The sequence below is a fragment of the Nannospalax galili genome, unplaced genomic scaffold, assembly GCF_000622305.1.
Source record: "Nannospalax galili isolate Female #2095 unplaced genomic scaffold, S.galili_v1.0 scaffold636, whole genome shotgun sequence".
NCBI classification, from domain to species: domain Eukaryota; kingdom Metazoa; phylum Chordata; class Mammalia; order Rodentia; family Spalacidae; genus Nannospalax; species Nannospalax galili.
Window position 1 is genome coordinate 1,096,112 of NW_008338112.1, and position 17,654 is coordinate 1,113,765.

The 17,654-nt window shown below is 38.0% G+C and overlaps 1 non-coding gene across 1 annotated transcript; it reads right to left on the bottom strand.

The window, feature by feature from the left end:
• Positions 1 to 426: 426 nt before the first annotated feature.
• Positions 427 to 533, bottom strand: LOC115070333. The gene has a single exon (XR_003849502.1). It is a non-coding gene; the product is annotated as a U6 spliceosomal RNA (small nuclear RNA).
• Between the last annotated feature and the right edge of the window lie 17,121 nt (positions 534 to 17,654).

Genomic DNA, 17,654 nt, shown 5'->3' on the forward strand with positions numbered 1-17,654 from the left:
CATGGATGTCCTTTGTCAGTTACGTGTTCAACAGGAGCCTCTACTCTGCTTTTGTGTAATTTCATTTTGGTTCTGTTAATGTTGTTTATGTAGCTTAGCTACGTTTTGTTTGGGTATGGAAGACTAATTGGTGGGTATTTCGGGTTCTTGCTGTGCAGAAGACTGGTCAGGGTCCTGGCTAAGCATGTCTGTCTGTCTGATTCCGAGGCTGGGAATTTGGTGGGGAGGGGACTGCCTCAGTGAGGACTTAGGGATCTATGGTAGGGTGACAGATTAATCTGGTTTGGGAAGCTAGTCTTGGGATCTGAGGTAAAGGAATTGGAGTCTGCCTGAGAGGCCAGCAGGGACAGGGATGCGAGAAATGGGGTAGCTAGTCCTCCTCTGGTGAATGAATTGGAGCTCGTCTGTGAGAGAGGCCAGCAGGGGAAAAATATGGAATGCTTCTTGAATTTGCTTGTCATCCTTATGCAGGGGCCATGCTAATCTCCTCTGTATAGTTCCAATTTTAGTATATGTGCTGCTGAAGAAAGCACGGAATATAGCCTTTTAAATAAATACTTTAAGTCCAGGTCTAGGGTAGGAACAATACAAAAAGATCATGTAACAACTTGTGGTATTAAAAAATGAAAATTAAAAGATATTAAAAGAGAAAAAAAACAGCATACTCTCCCAATGGAGAAATTTGTGACATTTTGAACAATAAAATATATGATACTAACAAATTATAACAGATAAATAAATATGATGACCCATATTTATATAAAATAAATAAATTAAGAAGACATAGCTCATTACTATAGAAATTTAGAAGCAATGATGTAAAAGCAAATAATGGTAACAAATCACCCTTAAACACACACCAAACTAATAATTGTTGCAACAGGAATCATTCATGAGTGCTAGAATTTTTGAGTATAATGAAAAGAAGAAAAAAAAAGAGGCAAAGAAAAGGAAAAAATATGATGAAAACCAGGATTTTTGCATTATTCTTAAGTATCTTCTAGAAGGTACTAATTAGTTAGTTACAATTTAGAAAATGCTGAATTTACAGAAGGATGTCCTAGCAGGCATCTGCATAGCAAAGTGGCCCAAGTTATCATCTGTGATGTCAACATTATGTACTTAAGCTTGCAGCCTAATTTCTGTGGCATTTAAAAAGTGCACATTCTCAATCACTAGAAAAGAACACAAACCTCAACTAGAAAGTACCACAGAATAGCTTGCAGTACTGTCAAAGCTTCAGAGTTGCACAAGACTGAGGGACTTTGACAGATTGCAGAAGATGTGACCATTTAATGCAATCTCGGTTTCTGTGATGGTTCCTAAAGCAGAAAAGATTATCAGTGTCACCACTGGTAAACTTAATCATCCTGTATCAATGTTAATGTCATGATTTCAACAATTAAACTATTTAAGTGTAAATTTCAACATTAACAGATTCTAAGTAAAGTACATAGAAACTATCACATTCACTTTAGCATGTTTGCTGAAAAGTGAAATTATTTCAATATACAAGTTATTTTTTTGACAGGGTCTCCCTAGTCCCAGCCCACTGGAAGTCACTATGTGGACCAGGCTGGCCTTGATCTCACAGAGATTTGCTTGCCTTTGCCTCCCTAGGGCTGGGATTAAAGGTGTGCGCCACCACGCCTGGCATTATATATTTTTTTGTATGCTTTTTATTGAGTTTTTGTGTATTTCATACACAACATCCTAATCATCTTTATACTTTTTACCCATCTGCACTCACCAGATTTCATGCATCCTGTCCTTTATGTTAAGACCTATGGGTTAAGTTTGTGTCCACAGACATCACTCAGTGCAAGCTTATCTACTGGGGTCTAGTTAGCCTATCTAGAGTCACTCCCTTAAAGAAGATCAGCTCTCTGTCAGGTCTCCTTCACCCAGAACAAGTTAAGGTTTTATAGTAGAAGAGTAGAAATCTTTGCCACAGAGTTTGTGAAGATATGTTGTCATACATATGTCTGATGAGGCTTGTATCCATAATATGTAAAGAGCTTTTATAAATTTATGAGGAAAGAGGTAGAAAATTCAGATAAAAATGGAAAAGCCATTGAACACATATTTAACAGAAGATCTTCAAACACTCCCCCAAAGCATATGAAGTAGTAAAACACATATAACTACATGAATGGGTTGACTAATAGTAACACAATAAGACTAAAACCCATGGAAGATTTTGTACAAGAATTCTCATGCACTGCCTAGAAAACTGCTGGGTGGAAGCTGTTAAAGCCATACATACACATAAATTAGGATTCAGCATGGTGCACCAAAACACCTGATTAAAGCTCCAAAGTGTAAACAGTCCAGATGTTTCTCCAACGAAGGAAGGGGTAAGTAGTTGGGACATTCGTATAATGGAATCTCATAGAGAAATGAGAATCAATATTCTCTGATTACTTAACAACACAGATGGATGGGTCCCATAAACTCAAGCCAGCCAAAATTCTGGCATAGACAGGAAACGTCCTTATCAGGCCTTAATGAAGAGCTACTGGCAGTTGATAGCTGCTGGGGGAGGGAGAATCATTTCTTTTGAGGGTGTTCTCATGGGTAGGTTTCCTGGGTTCCAGTGCATGCCTCACACCCACAGATACATGGGCAGCATTAATTGGACAAAGGATTATTTTTTAAAAAAGACATAATATTGGGAGGGGACAAGTTGGGTAGATATGGGAGGAGTTGGAGGAGGGAAATTGGGGTGAATATATTATATTTAATTGAATATATGTATCAAATTCTCAATAATAAAGAAAAATTATAATTAAAAGGAATAAAGTATATTGACATATATATATATATATAATGTTGAACAAAGAAAACTAGATACTAGATACAAAAGATTTCTCATAGTAAAATCTTTTATATAAAGTCCTCGAAAGAATGAAGCCAATCTGTGATGATCCAAATCAGAGTAGTAATCTCCTTCAGGAAAGATTAATGATTACAAAGGGGTGTGAGGGCAGTATCTGGGGTGTGGGTAATGCTTTAATTATTGCTGATGGGAACACGGGTATATACACTAGGTAAAATACATCATGCTTCACATTTAAGATTTGTAAAAAATTCTCTAGTTATATTTCAATGCAGAAGTTGATATTAAGCAAGAAAAAGTAAATGAGGGCTAATGTGAGATTTGTATCTTCTTAGCACATTAAAAGTATGCATGCTTGTTCAATATACAGGGGAGACAGAGGTGCTCATAAAAAGGCCTATATAGAGGCAGAGCCAGACGTAGTGGGTACTACAGACATTGAGGCAGGAGGATCATGAGTTTTGAAGCTAGCGTGGGCTGTGTAGTAAGAACCCCAAGAAAGAAAGAAAGAAAGAAAGAAAGAAAGAAAGAAAGAAAAGAAAGAGACACAGAGAGACAGAGAGAGAGAGAAAGGAAGGAAGGAAGGAAGGAAGGAAGGAAGGAACACAAGGATGTATGGATGGAAGGAAGAAAGAAGCTTATATAGGATCAGGCTACCCAACATTTATGCTTACTATAGATCTGACATTAGGACTAGGTCCATAGACTCCCCCAGATGTGCACCTAGAGAGTTTGAACTCGACCATATTCAGCCAAACGCCCAAGAGGAGACTGCTGCAAGAGCTGGACAACACTGAATATGAACAAAGAAATGACTGTCTCTGCTGTTTGTCTGTCACCAAACCTGGTTAACATTTCTTCCTGTTTAAACATGTGCAAACAAGGAGAAAAAAAAAAAACACCAATCAGAGCCTTTTAAAGAATGCCGCACTAACATGAAAGGTAGGACCAATTGCTACAAAGTACTGTTCAATATGCATTGAACACCATAGTGAAAGAACATTTAGAATGCACCTGCTTTGATATTTTTAAGGGTATCTATGAAGGAGTATTTACAAGGGGAGCTACCAATGTTGAGAAAAGAAACCCTAGGAATTAGAACTCCAATTCAGAATTAAAGTTCATATATAGAATAGTTAGTGCACAATATTCTGTATGAGGAAACAAAAGAAAAATTGCAAGAAAGATGTTAGAGTGAGGGCTAAAATATGAAACTGTGAATAATTGGCACTCTGGAGAATGAGCCTAAATGGAGACTAGAAACCGTAATTAAGTGTACAGTCAAAGATATAAAGAAGAATTCCTAGATCTGAAAAAAAAAATACCTGGGACTATGGACTGAGGAAAATGTTCCTCACAAAATGAATAAAATGAGGAGCCCTAGGTATTTGGTAGTGAAAACTAGAATTAAACACTATTAAAACACTTTATTAAAACATTTTAAAGTTTTCAAGTTTATTTGTATGAACACAAAAAATAGGTAGGTCCTAAACCACCCTAGAGAGAACGCAGCTGCAGAGGAGTCCAAGCGGGTGCTGCTCATGAAAACAGAGAAGCTGAGTGGGTGCTAAGGGTGGAAATAGAGAATGCTTTTTTATGTCGGTAATGTTTTAGGTTGTGCTGGTAAAGGTTGAGAAAGAAGATGATAGTCAATGTACATTTATCATTGGAAAAAAACAAGTTCAAATATAATTTTGGGAAGGTTTATGATGGTCATTAAAAACTAGCTGTACATTTTCTGACTCAATAACGTGAATAGATACAGAGATCTCATTAGAAACATGTATATGAGAGGTTTCCTCTAGTCATCCAAAATGAGAGTGGATTATGACATTCTTCCTTATGATGTTATGTTTTATAAACAGGAAAGGGACATTGAAATCCATATCAGTCAAAGTAATGCTATTTGTCCATTGCGGGGGGGAAACAGATCAGGTCACTGCTGAAATAGTCAGCAAGGTTTGTTTTCTTACTGAGTCTGTGGATAATTATGGACATCAAATAGGAATCAAGCAGAAAAATCTCTGAATCTGTTTCAAGGTTCTAAAGATATTGACAATACTCCAAGTTTGTGTCTTGTAGAGCCTTTAGGGTTGTCTTATGTAATGCTGGTGGATGTGTCTGTTTCTACTTTCTTTAAGGCTAGGCTGGTTATCTGTAGTGATCAGTCTCTTAACTGCATTGGATTGTGAGGGCGATATGTAAGAGATTCAGGCAAAGATACACTGTAATAGCCAGAGGTTCAATTCCAAATTTAAATTTAATCCTCCTGTGAACTGAGCCATACCACGATGTATTCCGAAATGATTTTAATCTAGAGCACTTAGACACAAATGGTTGAGAAAAGCAATAACCATACCAGCCATCCAACTGCAACCACACAGGTAAGCAGCACTTTTGGTGTCCGATCCTGGAGCTCACAGTGCTAGCTGTCTGAGTTTTGCCACACAGTGGGTAAGAGAAAAACAGAAAGTCTACCCAATAAGTCTATGAAAGCCAGATAGGAGTAGAATTCACTGCAGGGCCCCTAGAAGGGGCTTTTCCTTACAGGTCTAGACTCGGGTTTCTACTGGCTAAGTTGTTTACAAGTTTGTAGTTGGAAAGATTAACCTGTAGGTTTCTGTCTGATAAAGATGAAAATATTTGTCTGGAGGAACAGGTAACTTCCAATGATACAGTTCACAGCCTCTAAGGCATTAAATAATTTTGTGTATGACTCAGCAGTTTTGTCTTAATAGCCCAATTATTTGCTGTTATTTTGTGGGTATGAGTATTTTGCATGAATGTATGTCATGGAGCCCAAGGAGCTCAGAAGAGGGTGTTGGATTCCCTGGAACTGGAATTATGGATGGTTGTTAGCTGTTGTGTGTTTGCTGGGAACCAAATCTGGGTCCTCTGCAAGAGCTGCCAGTGCTCTTAAGGCTGAGCCATCTCTCCAGCCCCTATACTTACTTTCTTGAATCTTTAAAAAAAATTACTAGTTTTCTCATTATTTAGTGAGGCACTGAGAAACACTGATAAGCATCCATTTTGTATCACACGAGAATCATAGCTTTACCTTTTGAAAATGATTCCACCAAGCTTTCTGAGAAAAATCCATTAGATGCCCAGATGGCACCTGAAAGATTCATCTTGCTAGAGAGGTGGACCTTGGTGAACTTTCACAAGTTCAGGCTGTCTCTTTTTCTGCCTCCTGGAGTGAGTCCAATCCCAGATAGTAACAGGAATGTAACTGCTGATGCTCTGCTTCCCTTTTCCCTTCTCTATTGATTTTTGTTGTGCTGTTGCTGTTTCCTGAACGGTCAATAAAGATATTCCCACTGGTCAGAGCAGTGGTTGGGATTTTGGTTTTATAGTCTGACTGTTGGGGATCTGAGTCAGTAGATGATTGAAATTTAGTCTCTGACTACTTAGAGCTGACAGCATTTGATTTGTTAATCTTTTTGGTGTTCGCCTACTTCTGAACTCAAATCAATTGAAAAATATTTTCTGACCACTGGGAAGGCAACTGCGCTTAAGATTTAGACTAGTGAGTTTTCATGTCCCTGGGTTTACATTTGACCTACTGTTGAAGTTGTATAGTTGAGCTGAAAACTCTACATGAAAGTTGGAAGTATTTCTTTGTTATGTGTGAAAGTAAAATACTTTTTTATCTCTGGAAGGTATTAATAATTATTATATTGGATATCTATTCTAATTGGGCTTTAGAGATAAGAAAATGCATTTATAAAACAATTATTCCCCAAACTTATAAGAAATAAAGCTTCTAATCTTTTAACACTTTAAATGCTCCAGAGTTTTGAGAAAAAATCCTTCTTACAAAAATTTTTTTCTGAGAAACATTTTAGGAATCTAAATTCACAAGTGAGCCTTTGGACAGTTTAGATTCTATTATTAATTTTCTTTGATTTATTAGTAATTAATATGGTCTAAAATATTTTTATTTGTTTTTAAAACATGATCTAGTATATTTTCTCATATGATTGGTTATACATGAATGTCTTAAGCTTTTTAAATTGAAAAATGACCAAATAAACTAATCTTTTTTTAAAATAAAATTTTTATTTAATTTTTGTGTATTTTATAAGAACATGTCAATCAGTCTTAATTCCCCCTCCCCCACTGGCCCCTCCCATAGCACCTCCCACTGGAACTCATACATTCTGTCATTTGTGTTAAGGCCTACTGTGTCGCGTTAGTGTCCCTAGACGTTCCTCAGTGCAAGTTCATCCACTGAGGTCTAGTCAGCCTATCTAGAGTCTCTCACTTTAGAAAGATCAGCTTTTCCTCACTCAGCAGTAATCAGTTACCAATATTTCTTCAACTAAGGTTGGAGTCTGCAGTCCATTTCCCCAGTTCTATGCTGGGATTTTGTCTGCTTCTGTTTGCATGCGTGGTCTTGTGTATACTGACATCATTGCTGTAGGTTCATATGAGCAGGGTCCAAGGAGACTGTAGGACTCTATTTCCATACGGTCACGCACCTCCTCCCTGGCTCTTACAATCTTTCTATACCCTCTTCTGCAATGGTCCCTGAGCTCTGGGTGGGTGAAATTTAATATAGGAGTCCTGTCCAAGGATCAGCATTCTGCAAACTCTTAATCTCTATGCTTTGGCCACTTGGGACCTTTTGTGTTCCTGACCCTCTGTTGCATGAGGAAGCTTCAATAATGAGAACTGAGGTATTTATAAGCATCCTCTTTACCCCTTGTTCTATGTTCTGTGAGCCTTAGGTATAGAGGCTGCATTGTAGATATACCATGTAGGCTTGGGCAATTTATAGACAATGTCTGTGTGTGACCAGTTTTGGTATTCTGTAACAGTGTCTGGTGCAAAAGAAGCTTCTTTGACGAGTGGTGACTGGGATGTTTGTGTGTAAATATAAGGATATATAGTAAGAAATTGTATTATTCTAGGAATGTGACAGTCTTGGGGTTACCTCTAAGATCTATGACCTCTCCAGCCATGTGTATTTGGCTATGCTTACAGCACCACACATGAGTTTCCTCTCATTGAGTGGGCTTTTAGTCCAATTAGGTAGCTGTTGATTACCCCCAAGATAAAAGAGCCACTACTGTACCAATGTTGTATGCTGTGCTGGTCACTGATGTGGTTGTTTGGTTTTGAATCTGGTGTTGGACCATGGATTAATGTTCTCCCTTAGCACCTTGCATAGTACTCTCCAAAGATACAACAGCTAACCTTCAAGAGAAGTGGCTTCCAGGTCATTTCCAGCTCCATTGCCTCAAATCCTGTGTCTGAAGTATGTATTTGTCAGTAGGGCCTTACATTCAAGTTCTGGGAGGCAATCGAGGGCTATGGTAATAGTCTGTGTAAGTCTGAGAGTCTCTTGGATTACCCTGGCCAACAATTCAAAGGAAGCTTTCTCTGTCTGGCACTGTTTCTTCTTATGTAGCATTTAGTTATATACATGGATGGACTCATATAGAGACACTGTATGCATAATTTGTCATTAGGCTGTTGGACTGATATGATTCCCTGGGTTTTTTTTTTAAACACTAGGTAGGCATTATTTATCTCTCCCCTCTCTCTCTCTGTCCAACCCTTCCACCATGGCTTCCCCATTTAAAGTGTCCCTATTTTCCTCATTTCTCCCTTGATAATACAAGTCTTCTATGGTCCCACCTCTCTTGAGCTCCTTCTTTCCCTTTATCCCCAAAGTTCCTTGTATAACCCTTCTTCCCCCTCCCATTTAAATACCCCATTTTATCCTACTGTTCTCTCTCAGGATCCTTCTTTCCCTTTAGCTCCCCAGTTCCTTTTCATTATCCTGGTTTCTGCAGTTATATAAGGATACATGCTCACGTATAAGGATTTGGTACTAGGATCCACATCTGAGGGAGAACATGTGTCATTTGTTTTTCTGAGTCTGTATTACTTCATGGTATAACAGTTTCTAGTTCCATCCATTTACCTGCAAATTTCATGATTTCATCTTTCTTTACTGATGAATAGAACTGAATTCCATTGTGTAAATGTACCACATTTTCATTATCCACTCATCAGCTGAGAGACACTTTGTTTGCTTCCATTTTTAGCAATTCTGGAGAGAGAAGCAATAAACATGGATGTAAAACTATCTCTGCAATAGGATGAGTTCTTTGGGTATATGCCAAGGAGTGGTATAACCAGGTCAAATGGTAAGCTCCTTTAAGTTTTTTAAAGAGCTTGCCACTCTGCTTTCATAGGGGTTGCACGAGTTAGCAATCCCACTAGCAGTGGATGAGTGTTCCCCTTCCCCCACATCCTCTCCAGAATTTAGTATAATTTTTTCTCTTGATCTTAGCTAGTCTGACTGGGGTAAGATGAAATCTTAATGTGGTTTTAATTCGCATTTTCCTAATTACTAATGACGTTGAACACTTTTTTGGGAGTTCATTTTTTATTGAGCTTTTGCAACTTCATATGACAGCTTTTAATCAAATTCAGGCCCCCTCCTCATTCATGCCTCCCCCATACCCCCCCACTGAACTTCATGTGTTCTACCGTACATGCTAAGTCCTATTCATTCAGGCATTTGTACCCAAGTGTCCTTGGGTGTAAATGGTCCACTGGAGTCTAGTCAGCCCATCCAGTGGTCATATGTAAGGCATATTCAACCTCATCCAGCAGCAATCAGTCTCAAATAGTTCTTAGTCTAGTGTTGGCCTATCACCCGCTGCTCTCCTCCCCTCTGGGCCCACTCAACTGAGTTGACATGGGTCACATAAACACTTTTTAAGATGTTTCTTAGCCATCTTTATTTCTTCTTTTGAGAACTCTCTGTTCAGATCCTTAGCCCATCTCTTAATTGGGTCACTTGCTTTCTTGATTCTTTGTTGAGTTCTTTATATACTTTGGATGTTAAATGTCTGTCAGATGTGTCACTGGTGAAGATTATCTCTCATTCTGTGGGTTTTTTCTTCACTGTCTTGGTTGTTTCTTTTGCTGTACAGAAGCTTTTTAGTTTAATAAGGTCCCACGTATAGATTCTTGACCTTAATTACTGAGCAACTGATGTCCGATCTAGAAAGTCCTTTCCTACACCTATATCTCATAGGTTACTGCCAGTGTTTTCTTCTAACAGTTTCAGGGTTTCAGGTTTCACATTGAGGTCTTTGATTCATTCGGAGTTGACATTTGTGCAAAGCGAAAGATAAGGATCTAGTTTCATTCTTCTGCAAGTGGAGATCCAGTTTTGCCAGCACCATTTTCTAAACACACTGTCTTTCCTTCAGTGAGTGCTCTTGTCCCCTTTGTCAAATATCAGGTGGCTGAAATTGCATGTACTCATGCTTGAGTGTTCAATGACATTTCATTGAACTACAGATCTATTTTTGTGCCAGTACCATGCTGTTTTTATTAATTTTACTCTAATATAGTTTGAAATCTGGTATAGCATTGCTCTTTGCGTTTAGAGTTGATTTGACTATCTGGGGTCTTTTGTGCTTCCATATGAATTTTACGATTTTTTTTTTTTTTTGGTCTTTTTGAGACAGGGTCTCCCTGTAGCCCCAGCTGTCCTGGAACTCACTATGTAGATCAGGCTGGCCTTGAACTCAGAGATCCTCCTGCCTCTGCCTCCCAAGTGCTGGGATTATTCTGTGAAGAATGTCATGGGGTTTTTGATTAGCATTTTATTGAATCTATAAATGGCTTTTGGTAGGATGGTCATTTTCACAATATTAACTCTTCCAAACCATGGGCATGGGAGGTTCTTCCATCTTCTGGTCTCTTCCTTAATCTCTTTCTGTAAAGATTTTAAAATTTTCATTGTGGAGATCTTTAATGTCTTTGATTAGGTTTATTCAGAGTAATTTTATCTTTTTATTTTGAGGCTATTGTGAATGGGAGGATTTCCATTTACTATTTCTACAATTGATTATTATTGGTATATAGAAAGGCTAATGCTTTTTGTAGATTAATTTTATAGCCTACCACTTTACTGAAATTCTGAATCATTTCTAGGAATTTTCTGGTGGAATTTTTGGGATCTCTTTGGTATAATATCACATAATCTACAAAAGAGCTAATTTGACCTCTTCTTTTCCAATTAGTACTCCTTTAATTTCCTTCTCTTGTTTTATTGCTCCAGCAAGATTTTCAAGCAATATGTTAAAAAGGAGTGGAGATAGTGGACAGCCTTGTCTGGTTCCTTATTTTAATGGAAATATTTCTAGTTTTTCTCCATTTAGAATGATGTTGGCTGTGGATTTATTGTCTGTAGCTTTAATTATGTTGAGGTATGTTCCCCCCAGTTCGATTCCCTCTAGGACTTTGAACATAAATGCATGTTGAATTTTTTCAAAGGTCTTCTTTGCATCTATTGAGATGACCATGTGATTTTTGTCTTTGAGTCCATTTGTGTGATTTATGACATTTATTGACTTATGTACATTTCTGGAATAAGGGCAACTTGATCATGGTGAATGATCTTTTTGATGTGCATCTATATGCAGTTTGTAAGTATTTTGTTGAGAACTTTTGTATCTATGTTCATTAAGGATATAGGTCTTTAGTTTTCTTTTTTATTGTATCTTTACTTGGTTTGGATATTAAAGTAGCTCTAACTTCACGAAGGAATTTGGGAGTTCTCCCTTTATTTCTATCTTTTTGAATAATTTAAGTATTATTGGACATAGATCTTCTTTAAATGCCCAGTAGAATTGTGCTGTGAATCTGTCTGGGCCTTGGCTTTTTTTGTCAGGAGGGTTTGTATTACTGTTTCAATTTCCTTATGTGTTATGGGTTTGTTTAAGCTGTTGATCTCTTTTTAGTTTAGCTTTGTTGATTCCCGTGATTTTAGATATGCAGCCATTTCTTTTAAGGCAGAAAGAGCACATGTAAATGGTTTTCAAATTTCATAGCATATAGGTTTTTAAAGTAATCCCTTATAATGTTCTGGATCTTTGTGTTGTCTGTAGTGATATTTTCCCTTTCATCTTGGATTTTGTTGATTTTGAGTTGCTCTTTCTTTCTTTTGAATAACTGGAATGAGGGTCTGTCTATTTTGTTTATCTTTTCAAAGAACCAGATCTTGGATTCATTGATTCTTTCTATTGTTTTCTTTGTTTCTATTTCATTACTTTCTGGTCTGATTTCTGTAATTTTTCTCCTCTGCTGGGTTAGGGTTTCAATTGTTGTGTTTCTATAGTCTTGAGTTGCAATACTAAGCATTTATTTGTGCTCTGAATTTTTTAATGTAGGCACTTAGGGCTATAAATATCCCTCTTAAGGACTATTTTAAATATGTCCCAGAGGTTCTGTTTTGTTGTATTGTCCTTTTTCTTTAATTCCAGGAATGCTTTTATTTCTTTCTGAATTTCTCCTTGACCCACTCATCATTCAGGGGTGTATTATTTAATCTCCATAAATTCATGTAGTTATTAGGGCTTCTTCCGGTGTTGATTTTAAGCTTTATTGAATTGTGGTTTGATAGAATGCATGGAATTACTTCAATTTTTGTAATTGTTGAGGTTTGTTTTATGCCCCAGTATATGGTCAATTTTTGAGAAAGTCCCATGGGGCGCTGAATAGAAAGAGTATTCTTTGGTGCTTGGGTGGGATATTTGGTAGATGTCTGTTAGGTCTATTTGATGTGTGGTATCATTTAATTCAGACATCTCTTTGTTTATTCTTTGTCTAGTTACCTGTCTAATGGAGAGAGTGGGGTACTGAAGCCCCTACTATTACTGAGTTGGGGTTAATCTGTATTTTAAAGTCCTGTAGTGTTGTTTTTATGAATTCGAGTGCACCAGAGTTTGGTACATATATATTCATGATAATATCATCTTGGTTAATTTCCTTTGATCAAAATGAAATGACATTCTTTATCTTTTCTGATTAGAATTGGTTTGAAGTGTATTTTGCCAGATATTAGAATTCAAACTCCTACTTGTTTCTTAGTGCCATTTGCTTGAAATATTGTTTTTCCATCTTTTCACCTTAAGGTATTGGCTGTCCTTGAAGGTAAGATGGGCTTCTTGCAGACAACAAAAAGATGAATTTTGTGTCTTAATCCATTCAACTAGCCTGCGTCTTTTGACTGGGGAGTTCAGTCCATTGATATTTAAAGTTATTATTGAAAGATGTGTATTGGTTGCCATCATTTTAATTTGTTTGCATTTTTGGTCTAATTTTATTTTTCCACAGTTATTCCTTCATTTACTTTCTTTCTGTTGTCCCTTGGGTATAGTCATTCCTTTCTTCAGCTCTTTGTATTGCTTCAAGAATTCTCTGAAAGACTTGTTTTGTGGACATGAATTCTTTCAGTCTATTCATTTCTCACATCATAGAAGATTTTTCTTTCCCCTTGAACTATAATAGACATTTTTGCTGGGTAAAGTGTTTTGGGTTGGCATTTATGATCATTTAGAACTGTGAATACCTTGGTCCAGGCTCTTCTGGCTTTCATAATTTTCATTTAAAAGTCAGTTGTAATTCTTACGTGTTTTCCTTTATATGTGACTTATTGTTTTTCTTTTGCAGCTTTCAGTATTCTTTCTTTATTCTGTACATTTAGTGTTTGTACTATGATGTGCCATGGGTTTTTTTTTCTGGTCCTGTCTATTTGGTGTTCCATGTGACTTCTTGTATTTGCATGGGCATGTCGTTCTTTAATTTTTGGAAATTTTCTTCTACAATCTTGTTGAAGATCTGGACAATACCATTACTCTGAGATTCTTCTCCTTTCTATGATGTGTAAATTTGATCTTTTCATGGTGTCCCACATTTCCTGCATATTCCATTCCTGTGTTTTAAAAAAAATTTCATACTTTTTGCTTGAGTGGTCCAATTCTTCAACTTTGTCATCCAGTCTTGATATTTTATTTTCCATTTCATTCATTCTATTGGTGACACTTTATCCTGTCATTTCTAATTGGCTTATTGAATGTTTCATTTCCTTCTTAAGTTTAGCTTGAGTTTTCTTCAATATTTTTCTTTTGTGAATTCAGTAAGAGTTTATCCCTATTTTCTTTCAGTTCTTTTATTTGTTTGTGTGCTCTTTAAAGTCATTGAATTCTTTGATCATGTTTATGATTGTTCTTTTAAGTTCTGTGTCCTGGCTTATCTTTAGGGGATTCTCACTGTAGAGCTCTTCTAAAGGACTGGTGGTGCTTGGTGGGAACATATTATTTGGGTTTTTCATATTATTTTTTTTTGTGATTTTGTCATGTGGATTTCTTTTGTTGCTTGTGATTCTGGTGTGAGTCTCAAGCCTTCCTTTGTTGAGTTGAAGCTCATTTCTGTTTGTATTCTTGATGTGCCTTGGTGGTTTTCTTATTAAGAGTGAAATGATTGGTCCAGGCTTCAGGGTCACTGTTTTGATTTTATATTGTAGGTACCAGCTAGCTCTAGTCCAGCTATTCAGGGGTTCCCATAGAGGTTCATGTCAGGCAAGAATCACATGCTCTAAGGCATTCTCCTAAAGTCTGGGTTCCTCTAGTCAGCAGGCACAGCACAATTTGGGAAGCTTGTTAGGTGGAGTCTGGATTCAGGTAATCTCAGGCAGTCTGCAAAGGTCTGGAACCCTACTAAAGGGCAGGGAAGCCTAGCCCTTCAGCAGTGGGAGGAGCTGTAGGTGACCCTAATGTAGGGGAGAGGACTTGAACAATTTAGAAAGCTCACCACCAAGCAGAGGCTGGATTCAGGCACTTTCAGGCAGTCTGGAAAGTTCTGGGCCCCTACTAAAGGGCAGAGAAGCTTATCGCTGCAGCAATGGGAGGGGCTGCAGATGGTCCCCATGTAGAGTGATGGGCATGGTGTGATTTGGAGAGCCATCACCATGCAGAGCTAAGAGGGTACTCCAGAGATCTGGGTGCTAAGAATGAAAGTGGGTCTGTGCCCAATGCTAGAAGGAGAACAGGATGTGGGTCAGGGATATTGCAGTTGCTCAGGCTGTAGGGGAGTCAAGGCACTGGGATTAGACTTAATCCTGGGGATTAGATTTAACCAGGAAGAAGGTTGGTCTTGGGAATCCTAGGCAAATTGTGGGTGGGGACAGCCAGAATAGAAGGCTGGGCTCAGGAGTGCAAAGGCAAAATTACAGTTTGCTCAGGAACGCAAAGTGCAAAGTTGGGGGTGAGGACAGCTTGTGAAAGCTCTAACAAACTAGACTGAAAAATTGATCTGGACTGAGTGCATGGGATCAGGATGCAGTGGGCACATCTGGATTAAGAGGATACTTCAGAGATTTGGGGTGCCAAGAATAAAAGTGGGCCTGTGCCCAAGGCTAGAAGGAGCCCCAATAAACTATTCTTAGCAGATATATGACTTTTTAAATTATTAAAGTGTTAAATTTGTCTTGGTAATTTTCACAAACATTTTTATGCAGTAATTATTTTTTGTAGTGTGTCAGTTTCAATATAATTTCCTTAGGTAACCGGAAACATTGGAATTTTTCAAATTATATGAACCCAAAAATTCACAGGTAGTAGATAATTTATAAGTAGTATTGACATAGAAATATTGTGAAGTAAGACTTCAGCCTCATGAAGTTTGAACTTTGACACACTATGCAGTGGCCTGATCTCTGGAATAGTCATGTTAATGAATGTTTTGTTTCACCACTTTATGAAGATTTAAAGTGATGTGGAAAAGTTTTCTTATCAGTATTCATGAGCCTTGTTAGCCTGATAAAATTCTTAATTATGACACAATTTCAACTTTATATCTTCCAGTTTCTCTGTGAAATAGAAGTTATTGTTTTAGTTAAAAGTTTTAATTGGAGCCTGATTGACCCGCCAGCGGTTATACAGCCGAAGGCATTGACTTCTCTCCCCTACAGTTCATCTAGACTCCAATGGGTAGTTCCAAACTCACACCACACAGATGGCCCTGGTTCAACTCAATGAGTCACAAACAAAGCAAGAAGACATGAATGTGGGAAAGGGTCTTGTAGGGAGGAGGGGAGTTTACAGCTGTAGGAAGGAGATACGAGAGGATAGAGGGTGGTCAGAATGCACATGTATGAAATTGTCAAAGAGCAAGTTCAATAACTGCTATAATTAATATGTATCTAGACCATACTTGGGGCCATGGTGAGAGGGGACAGGTGCTTTTCTTTTTCAAGCAAATTATTTGTACTGCCAAAGTCTGATTTACTTCTGGAATATGAGACAGCACAGTGAGGCACTAGATCTCAGCACGTAGGACAAGTTATTGAGGTTTTGAGCAAAGAGAATTTTATTTGCCAAGAATTATAACCAAATCAGAAAAGAAGCTATGAAATGGATTCAAATTTTGTCAAAGTTCCTTTGTTTTTAGTGGGCTTATTCACAGATAATTAAGAAACAAAATGAGTTTCTGATTTACTTCCATATATCAATGAGAAAACTGGAATTTAAATTTCTCTTCATTAAAATGACAAATTAATCCTGTGTTTTGAATAGGACATAACCAATGTTACTCTGTACTCTGAAGTCTGTTTAGTCCTCGAAGTATTCTTTGTTGTGTTGACTTTTACAATGCCCTTGTTTTTTCAAAAGTAAAACCAAATAACTCAACAATGATTCATTTGTGGAAGATCTACAGCTCCTTATAATATTGCCTATTGTTTATTGTTTATTCATTTTTATTTGTGTGTGTGTATGTGTGTGTGTGTGTGTGTGTGTGTGTGGGTACCCAAAGAGGCAGAAAAGGGAGTTACAGTTGAGCTGCCCGATGTGGGTACTGGGAATGTGACTTTATGTGAACTACATGTGTGCAGGTCATATTCCCTGGACCTGGAGTTACAGATGGTTGTTAGTAGCCATGTGGGAACTGGGAACCAAACCTGGGTCTTCTGCAAGATCAGTAGTTTCTCTTAATCACTGAACCATCTCTCCAACTCCAAATGTTATTTATTTCAAAATTTTATTGCTACTGATTTAATAGATAACCAAGCATTATTTCTCAGCACTCACGATGCTTTACTTTTGCTTTTGTGCTTGTTTTTGAGACATGTTCTCATACTGTAGCCCAGGCTGACCTTGAACTTATAGTATAGGTGTGGATGACCTTCAAACCTGATCCTCCCTCTAGCTCGCCAGTGTTGGCATTATAGGCATATATCACCCTGCCCCGTGATACTGTCCTAGAAAAGTATCAAGATCTCTTCCAATCACTCTTTTGATTTACTATCTCTGTCAGTTCCTAGAGGGCCCCTGAAAATTTCACAAGGGTGTATCATTTCATCTTATAAAGAAGAATGTTAGAAAAAAATATTTGGGGACTGGAGAGATATCTCAGTGGTTGAGAACACTGACTGCACCTGTGGAAGATCCGGGTTCAGTTCCCAGCACCCACATAGCAGCTAACAATTGTCAATAACTCCAATTCCAGGAAGTCTCCATGGGTACTGCACACATGGATGCACTTGCACACTGTGTTGGATAGCTTTAATGTCAACTTGACACACCTGGGTAAAGGGAGCCTCAATTGCTGAATTGTGTCCATTGGACTGGTCTGTGGGGCGTCTTCTTGACGAAATGTCTGTGGGGCATCCTTTTGATTATTGTGTCCATTGGACTGGCCTGTGGGGCATTTCTTGATGAAATGTCTGTGGGGCATCCTTTTTATTATTGAGTGGTGTGGAAGGGCCCAGTCTACTGTGGGTGGTGGGCCTATGTTCTGTAAGAAAGCACATTGAGCAACGGCCAGGGGAGCAAGCCAGTCAGCAGCATTCCTCCATGGCCTGTGCTTCAGCTCCTGCCTCCAGGTTCCTGCCCTGAGTTCCTACCTTGGGCTCCCTCAGTGATGAACTCAGGAGACATAAACTGAATAAACCCTTTCCTCCCCAAGATGGCATTGGTGAGAGTATTTGTCACAGCAATTG